We start from the raw sequence: 6353 nt of genomic DNA, 5'->3' as shown, positions 1-6353 counted from the left end.
CATCTTCTATGGTCTCCTCCCCCTCTGGGGATGGGGTCCTCTTTTGCTGGAGTTCTTGCTCCAACTTCTCGATGCGATCTTGTGCTTGGATAGCATCTTGATGACTCTCAGCCAGTAGTCTTTGGGTGTCTCCATCCCGTTGCTCGAGGATTTGCACCTGTTCCTGGAGGCGGGATGTTTCTTCTTCACCCATCATCAGCCTGGCTAGAAGCTTGTGTGCTAGGGAGCCGAGTACTTTGGTTAGCTCTTTGCTCCCGGGCTTCTGAGTAGGGGGCGTGGCCATGAGTTCAGCAATGTCCTCATCAATTTGGTCCATGCCTTTTCCCTGTATGAGCTCCGTGTGACCGGGCAGGAAATCGCCAGTCATGACGTCCAGCCAGGTGCCTAAGGCTTTCCATTGGTCCAGGGGGCTTTCTCTGTGGGCCATAGTGACTTGATTAACTGAAGGGTGACACTAGAGGTCTGTTGCTCTCAGACGGGTATGGGCTAGGCGGGTGGCCTGCTACCTGAAACTGAGGTGACAAATCAAAGAAAGGAAAAGAAAACAAATAGGACTAGGGCCCGTCAATGGGTAACAGGGCGGGTGTATTGAACCACGAAACTGGTTACCCAGACAAAATAAATAAAGAAAAGTTGTTCCCTGTGAGCGTCTGTGGTAGGAAGAAGAAACGACAGCTAAGTCTGGAAGGAGTCACACCACCGGCTGTGTGTGCGACTACTGATGGGCTGTCAAGAGAAAGAAGGGAAGTTGGGGGAACAAGGAGAATTTCCAGCGGCAATAGCAGTGGGACCGCGTTCAAAACCTGGCTTGCTGTTGCAGATCAGATTCAACCAGAAGAGGGAAAATTGGCAGGTTCTGTTCTGCTTGCCTTTATGCGGTGTGTCGCGGTGTTAAGCTATTTACTGGAGTGGAGGGGTTTGAATGCTGTCAGGTGTCTCTCCCGGACCAGGCACGTCCCACAGCTCAATCTTAGCCAAGCAGGCCCGAGCCCGGCTCCCACTCCCCCGATCCCCAGCAATGTCAACTTGGAAAGGGCGTGTTCTGTACGCACAACTGAGACAACCCAGGTGGGGCTCAGCTTATTGGGCGCACTGCCTGGCCCTGACTCGAACAAGAGACGGCGCAACGGCACTCGGGTGTCACCCAACCGATTGAGAGTCCAAGCTAGGGCTGTTCTCCTGAACTTGGCCCTAGACGAGGTCCTGCTCAAACTTGTAATGACCTCCCGAGATACCTGCCAACCTTGCCCTTAATGAGTCAGTGGGTGCAGCCCAGCTGGCGCGCTTTTGGGCATCCAATTGCTGAGAACTTCCCTTTCAGTTCTGACAAACTGTAAGATCACAAGCAGTGACAGCAGCAACTCGGACAAGCTCCACCAATTAGAGCGGATGGTAAACACCCAGTACCGGAAAAGCTTGACTGATCACACTCAGAACCCCAACCGCTGCCTGAGGTGGTAGGGCAAGTAACTGATTTATTATTATTGATTTTATGTATTTAATTCAAACCCTTGCATAAGTCCTTGTGTTGGGGAAGGGAGTAATTAAAATCATAAAATGTCAAAAGCCCAAATTAAAATGAAACAGGGAAAGGAAAAGTCAAATTAAATCAAATGAGATTCTAATTAATTTATCATAAACACAAGTTGATTGTGTAACAATTAACTAATTAGATGCCACCAAGTTACATAAAAGTAGTCCTATGGTTGACCTCTGCTCAGAGTACAATGCCTTTGGATCCAATTCAGTGTTTTCGGAGCTGACCACTAGAGGCGCAATTTAAATGGCGTAGCACTCCTATGGTTGACCCCTAGAGGCGCGATGCAAAATGGCGTTGTACTTCTATGGTTGACGCCTAGAGGCGCAATCCAAAATGGCGTGGTACTTCCAGGCCGGCCCACTAGAGGCTCTATGGGGTTTTACTCCCTCGGTGGGAGGCGTTTGTGACCCCTGCAGTGGCGTCGGGGCAGGCCTGCGGCCTTATCCGACCCAGATGTGATTACGGTGGCGTTCGTGGACGGCACTCGTAATCGAGGCGATCGCTAGACAATGCTGGTTTGCCAATGCTAGAAAATCGACCTTTAATGCAAGCACACTATGGTCTGCGCGGTGCGCGGCTTAAGACCTCTGAACCTTACTACGACAGCAAGGCGGCGCTTGCCTTTTGGCGACGGATCCAAGCAGCGAATGTGCTGTCGCGTCACGTCGCGAATGGTGCTTATACCACGGCGGGTTTTCTGCACCAGACTCCCGTTAAATAACACACACACCCTCCGGCTATTTGCCCGTGGTGGCGTTAAGCTTGCTCTTCTCTAAAGCAGGCACAAACGTGTGAGTAAGAGGATAGTTAGCTACGCTATCGGTCTTAACTCAGGGAGTCTAAGCACAATGGAATTCAGGTTAGATCCTCGTAACAAAAATTCCTATTGGCTAATTTAGAGATCTCTGGCAGGATGTTAGAGACGGAGAACCTCGTCCGAATCTATCCTGGAAACAACGCACTATACCTGAGAATCTCGTCAGATATAGGATAAGCGTTTACTGCAGTTAAGAAAACGAAACCTAAAATAAAATGCTTAAATAAAACGCAAAATTTAAACAAACCACTACTAGTAAGGCACAGTAGGGAACCCGCGTAGTTCCGTTCTGATGCCTTTGACTGCGGTTCGCTCAATCGTCAACCAATGCAATCCGTTAACAGTAATGCCTATTCGACTGTCTGCTTGTAAAAGTTTAAATTTTGTGCTCACAATAAGTTTAAATCGGTGCCCGCAATTCTCCACCAAATATGTAGGAATTGAACAGCTCAAATGGGGATGGTTTCCCACCAATGTTCAGGGGAATTGATTATGAATTAATTAATTATTAATTCATACACAATTAAATAGGGAATATTAGGTTTGAGTTGTTGTTCCGATATCACAGTCTTTATATTAGTCCCACTTGGTAAAGATCTGGATGATTTAAGTCCAGAATGTGAATGGAATTCATTCGTTGGTATCACTACTCAGTCTAAGATAGCTGCCCGTCCACCGGGTTAGCTTCTTTCTGTAACCTAGCGACTCAGCTCTTGGCCAAAGAGAGAGTCTCGCGATACTTGAGGACGCGAGTGGGACTTCAAAGCTCAGTAACGGGATTCAGACCAATAAAGTGACTTATTGTAAGCACAGAGAGGGAGATTTAAAATGTGAACAGCATGAGTTTATTCTAATACTACACTAAAACAGGACAAACATTAAACATAACATAATACATACAAACACAATAACGAAATTACGGAAAATGGATTTACAGTAGGAAACAGTGATAAGCTTTGATTAAATACTGTTCTGCAACGGCAAGCCTAGGATCTAAACAGGCAACCCAGATTTCGGCGTAGATCAGCCGGTACTAGTTGCTTATTAGAGAGTTGTCGGTGAGTTTACGTGATTGCAGCGGGGATCAGCTTTGTCTTTTGTTGAAACTCGCGGCGAAGAGGCTTCGTAGTTTCGATGGTAGATTTAATCTTCTCCGCGCGTAGTTTCTCCCGCAGTCTTGGATTGGAGGCTTTACGTTTTCTTCTCCTTTTTCGATGACTTCTTTTTCGATGACTTCTTTTTCGATGACTTCTTCTCCTCCTCCTCCTGTCGATTCTCTGGGTGTGAGGCTTTTATGCCCCATGGGTCCCATGAATATTCATGACCCAGGGTCCAACTCATACCCAATGAGAATTGGTACCTGGATCCGAGGGGCCGGTTGCAGGCTCCCCGAATGGCACCATAGATTTATGGTGGTCTTTTGCCAAATTTTGTGCTGATTTTAATTCAGTAATTTAGCTTTGGATAGGTTCAATTGTGTAGTAATCCGTCCCCGGATTCATATTCGGACATAATTTAGGATGACATTGATACCAAACATGATATTCCACCTTTGATCCAAACCTTTGCTAATTTTCATTGATTAATTTATAATTCCTCTTATGAGGTGCATGCTTATTATTGCCATCAATGTACAGAATACATGGCTAGGTGGCATATCTCACAGCTGTGACAAGTTCAGGTATATTTTACTGAAGCTGTACCCCATTGCATACAGTGTGTCCTAATTAAGGATGGCTTGGGTAACTTTCTTTACTTCAGTAAAAGAACAGTGTTGATTATACATTGCAAAATTATAAAATGTAGCAAATTGGGCTATTAAAAGGGGTTCAGTACACAAGTTTTAACATACATTGCATAGTCTCTTTCAGACAAAGGGAGGCAGGAAAAGAGCGCGAATCTCTGATTTACGACTGTAAGGCATAGATAAGCAACCGCATTTCTACCCCTTTCCCCCCCCCCCCCCTTTTGGTGAGGGGTGGGGGCCTTCCTTAGTTCTATTAACTAAATAACTATGTGCTCAAACATTTCTACCTACTTGGTTACACCACTTAAACTCATTTCCCCTATTCTCTGAGAGAGGTGTGAGCACGTGGTTGGATAACCCCAGGGTTTACCTATCTGTGCATATTAATATATATATATATATATGTATATAATTGTCCAAGTGGCAAAGATACAATGGGACATTCATAAGAAAAATAAAAGACAATTGTGACTGACACATACACATCCACCAAGTTTACAGTAATGATGCCAAATAATAGTGAGGATAACACACAATCAAATACACAATAGATGGCATATGATTTTAGCTTTGTCCCACTCCAGAGAGATGCAGGATCTCCCCCCCTTTCCACTATCTGGGTCCTCCGTTTGAGGGCCATAAACATTGGAATGCGGGCTTCGGCTTCCTGGAGAGGGGCCCTGGGTCAAAGAGGTACGGAGGGAGATCTTGGCATGGCCGACTCACTCCCTCAGCGGCCATAAAATACTGGCTGTGGGGCCTGCGTGATCCTACATAGGTGAGAAGAGGAAGTAACTGGTGACATGAAAAAAACAAGAAAACAGACAAACATAATTTAATTTCCCTTTATATGTGACATGCATACATTTTTATTTAATCTTAGCATGTGTATGTTTGTAGAAACATATTTGAAAATGCAAAATCAAAACATGTAATGGACAAAACAAGAGATGATTGTCAAATGTGGTGGAGAGTGAGGAGCACCGAAATGCACTTGGCAGGAAACATGGACTCTCAATACCACTACACTAGATTTGAAGGCATGACAGTGTCTCCACTTCCTGAGGCAACAGAAGAGTGCAAGACTTCCACTCCCCATCCTCACCACATTCTGCATGGGCCCTGTTCTGAGCAGATGCATCACTCATGTGTGGTTTGGGAATTGCAAAGTCCAATATTGCAAGTCCCTGCAGTGAACAGTTAATACAGCAGAAAAAATCAACAGAACTGCTCTCACCTGCAACAAGGACAGTTTCCACAAACACTGCACCCACAAAGCCCCTACCATTGTGGAAAACTCCTCCCAACTTTCCTATGGACTCTTTTATCTGCTGTCATTTGGCCAGAATAGGCTATCCGCTGCCCATCTTACCCCCACCTAAGTATTGCTGAGAATACCAGCCCCCCCGACCGACTGATACAAGTCATTAAAACTTATTGTCTATTTATTCAGTACCACTATTTTTATATTATTGTTTACATGCACATTGCATTATGTACATAAACCCTTATGTCTGCCCCCAGGTATTGCACTGCCCTGTGTTTACTTTACATACTATGAAAACCCTCCCCTTGTCACGTGCTGTCCATGTCTTGCACCATGGTCGCAGGGAAACATTATTCTGTGCAACTCTAATCTTGTATATGGCTGGTATGACAATAAATACCTCTTAACTTAATGAGAATAATAATTGCAGAAATAATTGCAATGTGCAATGGTTAACCAAGGGTCAGTGGGTGTGTGATGCTTTATCTTATATTTTTGACTGTAGTCACTTAAGTAAAATTGGTTTTTTACTAAAAAACAGTGATTCTGTTAATTTAACTAATAGGGGAAAACATAGTAAATTATATGCTTAGAAGGTCAGCACTGTATACTTTTGGGGACAAAATGAAAGCCAAAATCTTCTGGATGAATTGATTCAAGATGAGAAAAAGTTCTCCTTGAAATTTTTCATGCACAAACAGCTGGTATTATCTCTTTAGCTATTTATGTGTGTACGTAAGTGCAATGATTAAAGCAAGACAAGACAGAACAAAAAATGTTAAAATGAATTAAAATCCAATGCTGGGTTTCCCAAAATTACATTATAAATCAATTATGGGCAAAAAGAGCCTTCATCACACCTAGACTCTCTCACTGTAATAAACAATAAAAAAGAAAAAAGTTCATTCTCATGGGTTAGGAGTATGATCTTTCCCCCAACAGAATAACAAATTCAAAAGAATTATCAATGTACCCAAAGAAC

This window comes from Paramormyrops kingsleyae, chromosome 1 (genome assembly GCF_048594095.1).
Source record: "Paramormyrops kingsleyae isolate MSU_618 chromosome 1, PKINGS_0.4, whole genome shotgun sequence".
Taxonomy (NCBI): Eukaryota; Metazoa; Chordata; class Actinopteri; order Osteoglossiformes; family Mormyridae; genus Paramormyrops; species Paramormyrops kingsleyae.
Note: the sequence above shows the minus strand (reverse complement) of the source record.